General features: G+C 51.1%; 1 long non-coding RNA gene across 1 annotated transcript; it reads right to left on the bottom strand.

The window, feature by feature from the left end:
- Positions 1-190: 190 nt before the first annotated feature.
- LOC109264898 (uncharacterized) lies at positions 191-15,981 on the bottom strand. The gene is made up of 2 exons (XR_008422518.1): positions 15,779-15,981; positions 191-1,153 (listed from the first exon to the last, which is right to left on the bottom strand). It is a non-coding gene; the product is annotated as an uncharacterized LOC109264898 (long non-coding RNA).
- Between the last annotated feature and the right edge of the window lie 340 nt (positions 15,982-16,321).

Genomic DNA, 16,321 nt, shown 5'->3' with positions numbered 1-16,321 from the left:
TCAAAAAAAAAACCTTCGGAGGGAAAAAAAGGCAGAACTCTGCCCTTTCAGGATGTTGTGTCCCCATGGCATTGTAGCTGAGTCTTCCATGGGCCATTTCACTCTTCTATTTATCCAGCTGTTTCTGCGCGGTGAGGGATGCGGTAAAAACCCGTGAGTTACGTGATCACAAGTCCATTGCCTGACTTCATTTGCTGTGAAATGAGTTTTTTTAATTAAAAGTACTATGCAGGATGCCATGCTGGTAAATAGGCATTCCATCAGTCCACGGACAGCCGTGCTGGGAAACGCATTACGGGCAGGGAGTGCAAATCCACATCCAGGAGACGCATCTACTCGGTTTGCCAGAGGCCAATGGAACTAAATCCAGCCGTCTTGCTTTTCTTTGAGCTCCGTCCCCTGGCCACCTGGATGGCCTCTGCGTTTGGGTATTTCTCATCTCCCTTTGTCTCTGCCCCTGGGCCCTGGGTCCGCTTTCCCTGAGCTACAGTCCTGTGTGGTGCCAGTCGAAAGTGTCCCCCGGGCCTAGTTCCACATGACCCTGACGCTGAACTGCCCTCTAAGACCATTCTGACTCAGGTTCAAATGTCCCGGACAAATAATCATCTCCACCCCCGCAACTCATAAAAGTACAGCTCTCTGACGTGTCTGCTGCAAAAGAACAGAGTCCACAGTTGGCTTCTGCAGACCTCAGAATGTTCCTCCAACACTGGCCTCCTGCCTGGGAGCCTGAGCAGTGCGGTGCACGTGGTAGAGACGAACAGGAAGCCTGAGGCGGTTCCCTCCCGGAGCTCACAGTCGGCAGGGGAGAAGCCCCAGGACACAGCAAGTGGGGTGCAAAGGCAGGCGTGCAGAGTGCCGTGGGGCCACTCTGGGGGGCTGTGGCGTCCCAGGAAGGCCGGGGAAGAAGCAAGGCCTCCTGGAGGATTTGGGGCTCGAATGCAGTCGGCGGGTGCCCGGGCCGGCGGGCAGGTAACCCTCTCTCACCCGGACTCTGCAAGGGCAGACGTGGAAGCGGTGGGCTCCGTGCCGGAGGCGCTCCCGTGGTGAGGCTGCCACCGCGTGCAGTAAATGGTCCCAGTCGATGAACAGTTCGTCGCGCGAGGCGCTGGGATCACTTCGTACACACGCTTCGCTTAGTCTCCCAGCGGCCCTGTGGAGAGATTGTTATGGTCCCCTGTTTACAGATGAAACAGCAACTTGCACAAAGTCATGTGTCTTGTAAGGACAGAGATGGAGGTTGACCTTGGGCCGGCTGAGCCCCGAGTTCCAAACCTCCTCATGCAGGGAGGCTGTGGCTCACCTAGTGTGCAGGCCTTCCTTGGATTGATGGCACACGGTCGTGCCCAGAGTGGACCCAGGCCCTCTGGCTACATACTGACCCCTGCTGCTGCAGGGTGGTCCCTGTGGGGGAGAGGCCCACCCAGCCGGCCACAGAGAATCAAGAGAAAGCAAGCAGGGTAGCTTCCCCTGAGGCCCCAGTAAGGGGCAAGAGGGCATAGTCGTGTGCTGGCGGGGTGACGTTTATATCCTTCCCCTAATCCCCCACCATCCTTCCAACCCCAGACCACACCATGCGGGTTCCACAACCACGAATATCTGCCCAGATTATTCTGTCTACAGTAGCCCATCACCTCGTCAGAGCCTCTGCACTGGCTTTGCAGGAAGCGAGTTCCCACCCTGAGAGCAAAGCGTCCAAGTCTCTACACATCACCCCAGCCAGCAAACCCAGACAATGAGGTTTGTACCCAGGGACTGACCTGATCGCTACCTTGACCTCCATCCGGGCAGGCAGGGGCTCAGAGCACCCCTCCACCGACCACACTCTCAATCAGCAACCCGAACGGACAGAGAAACCTGAATCAAGGAGGTCCAGACCACGAGCCCAAGAAGGCAGGTGGACCAACCAGATGTTCCGCAGCCGGCAGATCTTCCTCCTGTCCCCGGCTGGAGGATGGCTAACGTTGACGCCCCAAGAGCCAGAGGCCTGTCTCAGCCTTGGCCTCATTCTGCCCTCCCCAGACCACTCTTGCTCCCCTTCAGGAAGGTTCCTGGAAGGTGGTGGGAGTCCTACAGAGGCTGACTACATGCTGGTCCCCCACCCCCATGATCTGTTTTCTCAGTTCTCTTCTCCCTCCTTGAAGTGTCCGCCGTGCCCAGCTCCTGCCCCCCCCCCCCCCCCGCCCCCAGGCTGTGGTCCTGGCCCCCTCATTGCTGTCACTAATTCAGCTGTGTGTATGCCTTACTCTTCCCCCACCCGACCCCATGCACACCTTCTGTCTCTTGATGGTTCCCACTTGGCCCTTTTGACCTCCAAGCCCCTTCATTTCAAAAGCTAGGGGGCTGGCCCCTCCCATGTGACAGAATGGCCAGAGGTCCCTGCCCCCCCCCCCCCCCAGCATGGTGCTTCTTGGGAGACTTTCAACAGGCAGCCAAGGTTGGGACCACAGTCTCAGAGGGGCCTCCTGCCCTCCTTCCCACCTGCCGACGTCTCCCTAGCACCCCCAGTGTCTTCCCCTCATGTAATCAGTGTGTTCCCACCGCCCCCCCCCCAAGCCTCCACAGTCCCACCCCAAATAGTGGCTTGCTCTGATGTGGAGAACAAGGTAAAAGAAATGTAGAAGAAAAGAAAGAAAGAAATACCCTTTGCAGCCGGCTGACAAGTGCCTGAGACAGAGTGGCCTTCCTCTGGGAACGCAGCTGCCTCAAGTTAATACTTTGCCAGAGGCAAAAGGCAACCTTAGCTCGCCATTGGCCCGACCTCCAGGATCCTCTAAGTCTTCTTTAATACATAAAAAAATACATAAACTTTTCTATAATAACTTCATATAATATATAAAAGCTTCCTTTATCTCTACCCCCCGCCCTCAGATACATGCTAGCCCTCCAAACAGATGGCCCACTGATGCACACCTGCAGGGTCTCACGACTGAGGTTTTACTACACAGGAGTAAATAACCGTATCCTAACAGAAGCCAGCCCCTCGAGGTCCTGGAAACCTTGCCTCCAAATGCCTTAGAGATTTAACGCTCTCCCTAAACCCGTCCTCACTTGAAAGTTTACAGTCACGCCCCCAGTGCAGCTGTAGCCACAGGTCCTGTCCCCGTGCTTTAATTAATCCACCTTTTTGCACCAAAGATGCCTCAAGAATTCTTTCTTGACCATTCACTCTCGAACCCCAACATTTCACATCAACTCGACTGAGCCCAACACTGCTGACTGAAGGGCTGCCCGTATTTCTTCAGTTAGTGCCCTCCTAGGTCATATTTTGGCCAGACTGAGTTCCTAGGGTGCCCCAGATACACCCTTGTTCTTCCTGCCTGCTGTTGGAAACCACCCCCCCTCCACCCTTTGCCCACCTCTATCACCCTTCCGATTTTGCTTCCTCCAGGGAGCCCTCCTGGTCCCCTCCCGCCTGAATTACAGACTCCTTGCATTCCTATAGCGCTGGGCACATGCCAGTGCCCTTGTCTGTTCCTCCTGCTGGGGGTGGGTTCTGTGATAGCAGGGGCCACTCCCTTGTCTCAGGGGCTGAGTTGGAGCGGACACCCACAGATACTGGCTGCCCAAAGAACCTTTGCCAAAAGCAGATGAACAAAATGCCTTAGTCATGGTGGTATTCTGCACAGCACTGCTTCTGCCCAAAGAACTCATTTTACAGCAACTGAAGTGCAGCTACGGGGATTGTGCGACAGGGCTTCCCTGGTCTTGTGGATGGGCCACCACCCTGAAGCGGGGCGTGAGGCTGCTGATTTCTGTGTTTGAGTTTTGTACACTGGGGATTCATGAATTCTTGCTGCTTGTAGTAGTTGTTCGGATGATTCGCTTGGATTTTCCAGGGATGCGGATAATCTTATTTTCTAATAGTGAAAGGGTTCCTTTCTCCTTTCAGATTTGTATATCTCTCTCTTCTTTTCCCAGATTGCATTGGTTAGCACCTACAGTACATTCTTTTTCTTTTTTTAAGAATTTTATTTTTATTATTTCTTAATATTTTATTTTTAACTATTTATTTTGCGAGAGAGCATGCACACACGTGCAAGCAAGCCAGGGACAGGCAGAGAGAGAGACAGAGACAGAGACAGAGAGAGAGAGAGAGAGAGAGAAGAGAGAATCCCAAGCAGCCTCCAAGCCCAGCATGAAGCTCAACACAGGGCTCGATCCCACAACTATGAGATCACGACCTGAGCTGAAATCAAGAGTCGGACGCTTAACCGACTGAGCCAACCAGGCGCCCCTCCAGTACATTCTTAAATCATATTGCTACTAGTGGGCTTTTGCTTTTGCTCCTGACTTGGCGGGAATACATCTAACAGTCTCCATTAAATACCATTCTGAGTTTGGAGCTAAGATATATTCAATCCTGTTAAAGAAGAGAACAAAAAGTGTAAACGTTGCAGGGCAGAGCGCACAGACTGTGAGAAATAGGCCCACGGACCCAATCAAAGGCGGATTCAGAGACTCGGAATACAGTGAAGCCAGGCTTTACTCAACATTCTTGCAAGAGAGGGTGTCTGATGGACAGGCACACTCAGGGAAATTACAGCAGGCAATGTATCTCCTAGCATGCAAGTCCCTCCCCTGAGTCCTCATTGGGTGAGCATTACAGAGGCAAGCCCCTCCCTTGATTCCTCATTGGCTGAGTACTACAGGGCTTACAGCCTTACCCAGAAGTAGCCTATGCCCAGGTAAGGCCAAAAATACATTCCTTGAGGTGATGCACAGACTTCAGTTCTTTGGCACATACTCAGGCAAAGCCCTCGAAAAACAAGCCTACTAAATGAAGAGGGGGAAGAAGAACCAGGAAGTGAAGTGTCTAAGGGTTTGGGACTCCACTGAGGTGGGGGAGGGGGGCTCATACATATTTCCAATATGTAAACCTACTGTTAACTAGACAGCACAACTTTCATTTGGTATTTCTGAAAATAAATCATCTCACTTGCTTCTCACATGGATGTACAATTCTTTTAGCCAGTTCCCTTTATATAATGCACATTTGGTTTATTTCTAATCTTTTGCTAATCGGAAGAAACCTGCAATAACTAACTTGCGTATATCTCTATCATTTTGCACATGTACAGTCTCTGCAGGATAAATCCCCGGGAGCGGAACTGCTAGGCAGGGTCAGAGTAGAAGGACTTGATAATCAAGGCCAAATTTCTCATCAGCTTACACGCTTACCAGTGATGTGCCTGTTTCCTCACAGCCGCACCATGATATTGTGATTTATAAGAAATATATATATATTTGGTCATTCAGACAACCAAAACATATTTTGCATATATGTTTGGGTTTCGCTCTTGGCTCATAGCTCCCAAAACCTTTGGAATTTGCTGAGCAGTAAGAGTGATGGGAGCATCTTTTGGTATGACCCTCAGTCTTTGTCCTCAGTTCCTGAAATCTATTCACAGCCACAAAGGTGAATGGGTGTCTTGTTATTCACAAACCCTTTTCTGGGGTATGTTAACGAGCGGCTTTAGGAAAGCACCTAAATCTGAGGGCTGGTTGCCTGGGAAACCAATGTGAATACGTGGCCTCCAGGGAGGGAAAGAGGCTGGGGGCTGATCACCAAAGGCCAAGGATTTGATCAATCGCAACTCTGTAGGAGGCCACCATAAACCCCAAAAAGGTGGGGCTTTGGAAAGTTTCCAAGCTGGGGATGCTTCCTGGGGAGCCAGGAATGTCGGTCCCAGACTCCTCAGGGACAGAAGCTCCTTTGGCACAGAATTTGCCCTACGTATCTCGTTATCTGGCTGTTGATTCATATCCTTCAATTCCTCGATAATCTGGTGAGTTAACAGGTTTTCTGAGTTCTGTGAGCCATTCTAGCAAATGAATCGAATCGAACTCAAGGAAGGGTTAGTAGGGACCTCTGATTAAAAGCCAGTCGGTCAGAAGCATAGGTAGCAACCCGGGCTTGTGATTGGTGTCTGAAGAGGAGGGGAGTCTTCTAGGACTGAACCCTGCACCTGTGGGTGCATAGTGTCAGAACTGAGTGGAATTGTAGGACACCCAGCTGGTGTCTGAGCATTGCTTGCTGTCTTGGGGAGCTCCCGGTCCCCCCCCCCCCCCCCCCCCACACACACACACTGGAATTAGGAGCAAAACACAAATACCTATCAAATGTGTATCCTATAAAACTTTTTGATTTACGCTAATTTTGATAAGTCAAAAAATAGCTCCATGTCATTCTTATGAGTGAGATTGAGTTTCTTTCATATATTTAAGAACGATTTGTTTTTGCTTTTCTAATCATATATTGACCATTTTTCTATTAAACTGATGGATCGTCTTTTTCTTACTGACTTCTAGTAGTTCTTGGTGTATTAAGGAGACCATCCCTTTGTGATATGAGCTTGACCCGTGCAAGGAGTCCAGGGAGGCTCACCCGATGTGATGAGATGAAGCCGCCATTCTGTTGGTGGCCGAGGATGGGCAAGAGAATCCAGGATGGGTTGTATCTTCTTAACAAGAAAATCTGTTTATGCAGGTAAGCTTGGCCCTAAAGTGGCTGCCGGCATAACTTACTGTGGAATCTAGGGTATAAGAAGACAAGGTGCCATGAGGGCAGTGCGAGCATTTCTGCCCCCGATCCTCTCAGTGGGAGGAGCTACAATGTGCCTTGCTTGTGGTAGCTGCTGATAGGTCTTGCTCTGCTGTCTCCTGTACCTCTGGACAGTGTGAGCAAGGGTTCTGGCCATGATTTGTCGACACACTTAGTTCCTTTCTCTGTCCAGTAATCACTGTCTCCTATGGACAGCCCTCCGCTCTGATCTGCCGGGTTGTCGAGTGCTTTCATCTGCTGCCCCCCCCCCCCCCAAAAAAAATCACAGACCAGCAGAGGAACAAGTATTCTTTTCTAGATTGTCTGGTTGTGCCCAAGACGTTTTCACATCCAGAGTCTTGCTGCTATCTTTTTCTTAATGTTTATTTTTGGGAGAGAGAGCAATAACGTGCACGTGAGCAGGGGGGAGGGGCAGAGAGAGGGAGAGAATCCAAAGCAGGCTCCAGGCTCCAGGCTCCGAGCTATCAGCACAGAGCCCGATGTGGGGCTCGAACCCATGAACTACGAGATCACAACCTGAGCTGAAGTCGGACGCTCAACCGACTGAGCCACCCAGGCGCCTGATGCTCCCATCTATTCAAGTTGGCCAGTCTTTCTTTTTATGACTTCTGGAGTTTGAATCCTACTTGAAAAGGCTTCTCCAGATGTACTGACAGAGAAAGGCAAAGGTTTGAAAGAATCACAGGTCAGCGGTGGAGAGATGGAAACCAATCGTACCTCCACAGAAGGAATTTCAAGGAGGGCCTGGCTTGCTGCCCCAAACCAGGAAGGAGCAAGTGCAGGCAGGGGCTCCACGTTCAGGAACTGGCCAAGCTGGTGAGGTTGCAACCGGAGAGCACAGACCAGAGAAGGGCGCTGGCAACCGGTACCTAACTCGATTGGCCGAGAGGCCACAGGAGGCAGGAAGAAGGTGACTCATGGCAGAGCAACAGGGTGGGCAGACAGAGTAAGAGATTCAGAAAAAGACTGGAAGGAAAGGGCCACCTGTACGTGATCGGCAAGACAGCGGTTCCAGGAGATGGCAGAGACCGGAGGGTGGGCAGGGAGAGGCGGCTGACGGAGGGGAGGCCGAGGACCCACGAGGGGAGATGTGTGGGGGCAGAGACGTCTTCCCTGGTGACGACACAGGATGAAGCGCAAAGGGAGATCACAGCCACGGTAAAGCTCGCCTGCTGGCCGACACCATCGCTTAACTGGACACACCTCGTCCCTGAACGTGCGCCCTGCTCGCTGGTATCTGAGCCCAGGCACCCGAGATTCTAACAAATCACTGTGCTAGCTTAAGTCCCTGTTACTTTCCTTGATACGGAAGGCGGCGGGGGTGGGGGGGGGGGGGGGGTGGGGGGAAGGGGGGAGCATGAATTAAACAAGACAGGGAGCCCCCGTGGCTCTTCTGAGCCTGGCCCCCTGATTTCACAGCCTTTGTCTGAGGCCTCAACGAGCGCAGAGCAAGCAGTCCCCTGAGCAGTGGTCACCTTAGATCCCGCGCAGCCTCAGGGCGGATCTAGGCGCCAGCCTGGGCTCAGAAGTGTCACTGCGGCAGCGTGTCAGCTCACCTGGACTCCAATGTGCGGTAGCAAAGCATCTGCCAGGTCAAGGGCACCTGCAGATGAAAGCCGGCGTCTCCGAGAACTTCAGCTTATGGAAGCCTTCCTGCAACGTGCAGCATTTCTTACTGCCGTCAAAGAGCCCGGGAAAATGCTAGGAGCTGCTGGAGTGAACCCTACAGTGCCGGGTGAGAGGAGGAGATATCAGCCTGGGATTATGTTTACTTAACTGCACACACATATGTACACAGAGAGAGAGAGACCGCAATAGATACAGGCGTGTGTGTATACAGCATCGGCGGGTCTTGCTGATATCCTGTGCCCGGACAGGATGTGACGAGGACACTTCACCTCTGAGGTCCTCTTCCCCAAATCCGCAACCTGTCTGTTTCCTCATGAGAAAAGATCAGAAAAGCCCACAATGAGGGATAGTCTACAAAATTCCCAAACACCTGACCTATTTAGTAATATTCAATGCTATTCAAAAGTGTCAACGTCATGAAAGACGAGAAAAGACCTGGAAACTGTTACAGATTAGGAGAAACCAAGGAGACATGACGACTAGATGTGACATGGGAGCCTGGACCAGAAAAAGGATGCCAGTGGAAAACCTGGGGAAATCTGGATAAAGTCTGAAGTTTAGCTAGTGGCAGTGTACCAATGCTAATTTCTTCGTTCTAATCAATGTACCGTGGTTATGGAAGATAGTAACATTAGGAGAAGCTGGGTGAAGGGTGTATAGGAATTTTGTGAACTATCTTTGCAACTGTTGTGTAAATCTATACAATTATTTCACAATAGGGGTGGCTGGGTGGCTCAGTCAATTCAGCGTCCAACTCTTGATTTCGATCCCAGGATCATGGGATCGAGCCCCACGTTGGGCTCCATGCAGAGTGTAGAGCCTGCTTAAGATTCTCTCTCTCTCTCAATCTCTCTCTCTCTCTCTCTCCCCCCACCCCGTGCCCATCTCCCTAATTCACGCTCTCTCAAATTAAAACAATAAACAATTAAAAAAAACAAAATAAAACTATTTCAAACTAAAAACTCCAAGGGGCGCCTGGGTGGCTCAGTCGGTTAAGTACCTGACTTTGGCTCAGGTCATGATCTCACTGTCTGTGGGTTTGAGCCCCGCATCGGGCTCTGTGCTGACAGCTCAGAGCCTGGAGCCTGCTTTGGATTCTGTGTCTCCCTCTCTCTTTGCTTCTCCCCAGCTTGTGCTCTCTCTCTCAATAATAAATAAATAAACTTAAGAAAATTATTTTTTAAGAAGTCCAAAATCTTGCATGGGGGGTGATTCTTGATTTCAATGCCTCCATCTTGCTCCAAGGTGGGGCCTGGGATCCTGCTTCTCCAGAGCAAGTTCCTGAGGCTCCATCAGTGTCAGTAGCAGGGCATTGGCAGACAGGCCTCTTACTCTACCCACCAGGCTCCCCTACCCTGATCCTTGTCCTAAGTCAGCACACAGCTTGCAAGCACTTTTGGTTCCCAGCTCTGACTGGGCAAGTTTAGCCCGACAAGAAATGAATGTGAGCCCCGCCTGGTACAAGGGAAACATTTTGTGACCTCAGGTCAAAAGAGACCACGCTAGGGGCACCTGGGTGGCTCGGAAGGTTAAGTGTCTGACTTCGGCTCAGGTCATGATCTCACAGTTCGTGAGTTTGGGCCCCACATCGGGCTCTGTGCTGTCAGTGCAGGGCCTGCTTTGGATCCTCTGTCTGTCTCTCTCTCTCTCTGCCTGTCCTCCACTCACGCTCTCTCTCCCTCTGTCTCTCAAAAATAAATAAACATTAAAAAAAAAAAAAAGAATGAGGGGCACCTGGGTGGCTCAGTTGGTTGAGCGCCCAGCTCTTTGTTTTGACTCAGGTCATAATCTCATGGTTTTGTGGGTTCAAGCCCAGGTGTGGTTTGCGCTGGCACAGAGGAGCCTCCCTGGGATTCTCTCTCCTTCTCTCTGTCCCTTTTCCACTCACACTATCTCTGACTCTCTCAATAATAATAATAATAATAATAATAATAATAATAATAATATTTTTTAAGTGATCCAAGCGACTTAAAAAAAAAAAAAAAAAAGACCATGCTTATGAGGCCAAATAGGACCCACCCCCACCCTGGCCACAGCAGGAGGAAAAGTGTTTAGGACCTCAAGTGGCAGGTGGTAAAGAAAGAAACCCCAACGAGGAGACACAGCTCCCGAAGGACCAGCAGAAAGGAGACAGGTGGGCAGCCCCAAGACTAGGAAGGATAACCCACTTTGCCCATCAAGGAGCCCCTCCTGATCCCCCACTCTGGGTGGGCTCTGGGTGGTCTGCACATGTCAGAGCGCTGGAGTCTAAATGAAGGAGGCACTGCCACCTGCTGTGGGTCACTGATGGGCCAGTGGTCAGACTGTCCCCTCCCGGGTTAAGGCATGCTAAGGTGGTCACAGATCAACCGAATCATGGCCAACAGGCAGGAAAGGGGCACCATACCAACACTAAGCTGGGTCTCTAGAACAACTACTGGCAAGATGTAAATCCAAAATGAGCTGAGGCTTGCAAAACTCACCACAGGCCATATAAAAGACCGTCTGATTGATGATCAGAGCATAAAAGGAACTGGGGGCAAATGGTGTGACATTAACAGGGGAAGAACAAACTGCCTTCTCTGTTGGAAAACGGGTCAACCCAAGGGTAGACCAGATGGCTGTAATAGAATCTGGGAGTCAGAACTGAGGACGATGGGCTGACCTCTGCTGCCTTCTGGAGCTGCCCTGGCACCGGTGGCAACGGGCAGCCTGCCAGTTTGGCCCCGAAGGTGCTAAATGTCCAGGCTCTGAGCCCCGGGCCAACTGGGAAATGCTCACGGCTTATTTATAAAATGATGGCTCAGTGGTAAGTTTTTCCAGACTGCAGCTGCCAGGAAGGGGTAGACAGGGGTGCTCTGAGACCCACCGTGAGCTACACAGGAAATTCCTCAAGACACAAGTCAACATGACGTGAGATATCAACTGGTCCTGCACCTGTCGTGCCTCTGCCTTCTCTCCCAAGACCCAGAGGCCCAGGGCTCACTAAGTACCTCCTGGTTGTGCCCTTCCTTCCACCGCCCTTCTCCCCTCCAGGCAACCCGGCGCCCCTCCCCTGTGCTCAAGCCTCCCTTCTCACCGGACAACAGCACCATTATCAGATGCCTCTCCGCACACACTTTTTCCTGCCTCATCTCTACCAAATACACTTCATCCCTCTTTCTAAATGATTTCTTATTTTTAAAAAAATGCTCATTTGGGGGCACCTGGGTGGCTCAGTCGGCTAGGCGTCCGCCTTTGGCTCAGGTCATGATCTCACGGTTCATGGGTTTGAGCCCCACATCAGGCTCTCTGCTGTCCTCGCGGAGCCCGCTTTCGCTCCTCTGTCCCTGTCTCTCTTCTCTCTCTGCCCCTCCCCTGCTCACTCACTCTCTCTCAAAAATAAATAAATACATTTTAAAAATAAGTAAAATTTAAAATGTTCATTTGATAAACTGTGGGGCATCCATACAATTGGTTATTATTCAGCGATAAAAAGAAATAAGCTATTGGGGCGCCTGAGTGGCTCAGTCGGTTGGGCTTCCTACTTTGGCTCAGGTCATGATCTCGCAGTCCATGGGTTCGAGCCCCACATCTGCTCTGTGCTGATAGCTCAGAGCCTGAAGCCTGCTTTGGACTCTGTGTCTCTTTCTCTCTCTGTCCCTCCCCTGCTGATACTCTTTCTCTCTCTCAAAAATAAATAAACATTAAAAAAAAAGCTTCTATCGGGAGTGGTTTGACTTTCATTAAATGCTTCTTCATAGATATCAAATGATCTTTTATTTTCCTTTGCTATATTAATGGAACAAAATTCATGAATAGGTTATCGAATTTTTAAAAAATATTTATTTATTGGGGCGCCTGGGTGGCTCAGTCGGTTAAGCGGCCAACTTCGGCTCAGGCCATGATCTCACGGTCCGTGAGTTCGAGCCCCGCGTCGGGCTCTGTGCTGACAGCTCAGAGCCTGGAGCCTGTTTCAGATTCTGTGTCTCCCTCTCTCTGACCCTCCCCCATTCATGCTCTGTCTCTCTCTGTCTCAAAAATAAATAAATGTTAAAAAAATATATATTTATTTATTGGGGTGCCTGGGTGGCTTAGTCGGTTAAGCGTCTGACTTTGGTTCAGGTCATGATCTCTCAGTTCGTGGGTTTGAGCCCCGTGTTTGGCTCTGTGCTGACAGCTCAGAGCCTGGAGCCCCTGGAGTCTGCTTTGGATTCTGTGTCTCCCTCTCTCTCTCTGTCCCTCCCCTGCTCATGCTCTCTCTCTCTCTCAAAAATGAATAAATATTTTTTTAAGTCTGTTTGTTTATTTATTTATTGGGGGGGGGGGGCAGAGAGAGCAAGAGAGACAGAGAATCCCAAGCAGGCTCCACACTGTCTGTGCAAACCCTAACAGGGGGCTCGAACTCATGAACCATGAGATCATGACCTGAGCCAAGATCAAGAGCCAGACGCTTAACTGACTCAGCCACCCAGGGGCCACAGGTTATCGAATCTTGAACCATGTCTGCATTCCCAGAACAAAGCTACTCGGTTGTGAAGGTTCCTTACTGAGGTCAAATGCAGGATTTGATTTGGTAACATCTGCACGCAGTTAGCACCCCCGGCCAGACTGCTCCGAGGGTTCCCCCTCCTCTTCGCCATTTATTTATCTTCTTCTGCACTGCTTTGTCTCTTCCCAGCTAAAAATGACTTCCCACGCCCCCACCCTTTGTCTCTCTCTCCTTCCCTTCCCAGCCTCTGAAATGAATGGTCTAGGCCAGCAGGCACCACTACCTCACCCCCTCTCTCCCGAAGCCCAGAAGCCACTTCCCGTCCTCCGCATTCTCCCTGGCCTCGGGCGACCTCATCTCACTCGGCTTTCTGGGTGGGCTTCTCCGCCCCGGGTTCCCTGCCCCCACTTCTCTGTTCCTCCCAGGACCACAAGTCAAATCTTCCCCTTCTGCCCCTCTTTCTCTGGGCTCTTCCCACCATCAACAGGATCTCAGATTAACGTCCAGGCTCTTGCTTCCTCTCCCCACCTGCCCGCTTGACATGAGATGTCACTGTCACCCCATATTCTGCAGGTCTGAAAGAACCCGTCACCCCACGTGGCCTGGACTCGGGAACAGTGGCACCCCCTCTGTCGCTCCTGCAAGTCCTCTTAATTTTCTTGGGCACGCTTCTCATAGCTGCCCTTTCCCCTTGGTGCCTGGAAAGCTCTCTTACTAGCACTGATGTCACTATGTAGTTGAGCCTTTGATACATATTCTCATTCTGTCCCTCCAAGCCCTGAGAGCCTGGTAACAGTGATCCCATTTTACAGATAAGGAAGCTGAGGCTTTAGGAAAGGAAGCAATTTACCAGATCAGGTATCCAGTAATTTCGGAGGCTAAGAAGAGGTGGGGACGCCTCAGGCACCCCTTCCTCAGCGGACCCTTCCCTCCAGGGTCTGTCCCAGGTCCCTGGATGTCTCACTGTCTGGTTTGTCTCCTGCTCCATTTTCTTCCTCAGCTGGTGATGAAGTCAGACACCCAAACACTAACCCACAGCCCCAATCTTGGAGGGATGTTAGGGAATTAAGGACCAAGTGGTCAATGATGGTACCTGGCTAGTTTAGTCAGTAGAGCATGTGACTCAGTCTCAGGGTTGTGAGTTAGATCCACATGTTGGGTGTGGAGCCTATGAATAGAATAGAATAGAATAGAATAGAATAGAATGGAATAGACTAATAAATCTTAAAAATAGAAAAGGACCAAGCTGTCAAAATCCTGTGGCCCCCAAAGTCTCAGCCCCCCCTTTACCATAGAAAGGTGGCTTTTGGGGAGGTGGGATTTCTTGTTGTGACTCCCCATTATCTAGAAAAATAACTTCAACATGGAAGTTTAATACCTGGAGGCAAGCGGTACAGGACAGGTGGAGTGGACACAGGCTTTGGGGTCAGGAGCTTGCTAGCTATGTGGCCTCACGCAGCTCTGACCTCAGGTCCACATCTGGGAAGGTAGTGATTCTCTACCCCCTGAAGCTCCGTTAGGATCAAGTAAAGTCCCGAAGAAGCCGGGGCAGTGCCGGGGACGGAGTGGGGATCAATGAGCCGCAGCGATTACCAATAAATGTTGGAGCTAAGTGGGGGCCATGGTTCCTGTGCCCCAGGAGAGAGGAATGTAAGGGGCACGGCAGCGCCATCTGGCGGTCACTCCCCTTTGCTGCATTTCGGCCCTCTTCAGGGAAACCTACAGAACAAGTCAAGGCCACGGATACCCCAGGACCCTGTATCCAGCGGGGATGGCCTCTGGGGGCCACTGAGAGAGGATAGGCAGGGCTTGAGCTATATGGGTGTCACCTGGAGTGTCCAGGTCCCGTCTCTTCCCACCTTCCCACTAGACGTGAGATTTTAATGTCACCCCAGATCAAACAGGTCTGAAAGGGAGCGCATCCTCCCCATTCCCCCTTCCAGAAGTCTCCTTCATCTTCCACTACTTTTCAACAGAGGAGAAATTGACTAACTCCGCAATAACTTCTTCCGCTTTTAAATGATTCTTTAAGTAGGGGCTCCTGGATGGCTCAGTTAAGTGTCCATCATCCGCTCAGGTCACGAACTCATAGTTCATGAGTTCAAGACCACATAGGCTCTCTGCTGTGAGCACAGAGCCACTTCAGATCCCCTTTCCCCCTCTCTCTCTGCCCCTCCCCTGCTCGTTCTCTCTCTAAATAAATAAATAAAACATTTTTTTTCATCTTAAAAAAAAGAGGGGCACCTGGGTGACTCAGTTGGTTAAGCTTCTGACTCTTGGTTTCAGCTCAGGTCATGATCTCACGGTTCAGGGGCTCAAGCCCCACATCAGGCTCTGGCAGTACAGAGCCTGCTTAGGATTCTCTCTCTCTCCCTCCCTGCCCCTTCCCTGCTCGCTCACTCTCTCTCTCAAAATAAACATCAAAAAAAAAAAAAAAAGAGAGAGAGAGAGAAGAAAAAGAACAACACTGGCAGCCACCACAGTAACAATTAATGCTAGCAAGAAACATTATGAAAGTACACACTAAAACTAGTAAAAGGGGGCAAGAAATGGGAATCTTACATGGTCTCAAAGTTTCACCCCACCAAGCATTTGTCAAACGCATAGGGAATAAGAGAAACTCTATAGTGTTAGAATCTGGCAAGTACCACCTCTATCAAGTGGACTGTTATTACCACCAGTCGTGGGACAGAGGAATATCAGGTGCCACCTACTAGATGTGTTTTTTAAAAACTGTAAGATATTTCAAGCACACATGGTTATTTGATATATGTATACATTGTGAAAGAATTCCCCCTAGTTAATTAAACAAACACATCAGTCACCTCACTTAAGTGTTACCTATTTTGTGTGTGAGAACGTTTAATTTCCGCTCCCTTAGCAAATTTCATTTACGGTATTTAACCCCCCAATTTCTGTTCCGGTTGGGCGCAGGGACGCGGGGATTCCTCACCACGACCACTAGGCGGCACTGCGGGTTGTAAGTCCCCCGCCCGGCGCGAGGTGTGAAATCCTCTACCGCTGAAGCCGGTTTGTCCCGGCGGAAGAGAGAATCGGGACCTGAAAGCTTGCCAGACCCCACGGCCTCCTGCAGTCGGGGGGCCAGGGGTGTTGACGTCCGCAGTCGCACTCACCTGGAACGGCGGAGAGAGGGGGAGACGCGCCGCGCGGCTCCTCGGCTGCGGCCTCCCCGGCGCTCACCCGGCGGGTCGCGTGCGGAGGGTGGGCGGGGCTACAGGGGCTGCGCGCACGTTCCGCGCGGCACTGACCCCGGTGTTTTAAGTTAGGGCGCACCCCAGGCTGGAGACACCCCGGAACAGCTTATTTCTAAAAGAGAGGTTCCCAGGCTCCGCCTCCGGAGATTCCGGTTCCAGCCGGAGGTTGCCGAGAAGACGAAGACCACACCCCGTCTGCCGGAGTCCGGGGAAGCGGAGCGAGGCCCTGTGTGTGAGCGTCTTAGCACTGCTTGCGGCGAGCGCATAGTGGGTGTCCGTCAAAGGGGAGCTTTTATTATTTTCAGGGTTAGCGGTTAGCCGTTCAAGCCCCTGGGACTGTGTCAGCACAGAGTAGACACCCGATAAATGGCTGCTGAACCACTCTTGATCTCAGGGTGGGGATTTTAAGCCCCACGGTGGGCATAAACTTTATATATTTTTTTCAGATATTTTATTTCTTTT

This window comes from Panthera pardus, unplaced genomic scaffold (genome assembly GCF_024362965.1).
Source record: "Panthera pardus isolate Hobbes unplaced genomic scaffold, ASM2436296v1 HiC_scaffold_10, whole genome shotgun sequence".
Classification (NCBI taxonomy): Eukaryota; Metazoa; Chordata; class Mammalia; order Carnivora; family Felidae; genus Panthera; species Panthera pardus.
This window is presented reverse-complemented; position numbering and strand designations above follow the sequence as displayed.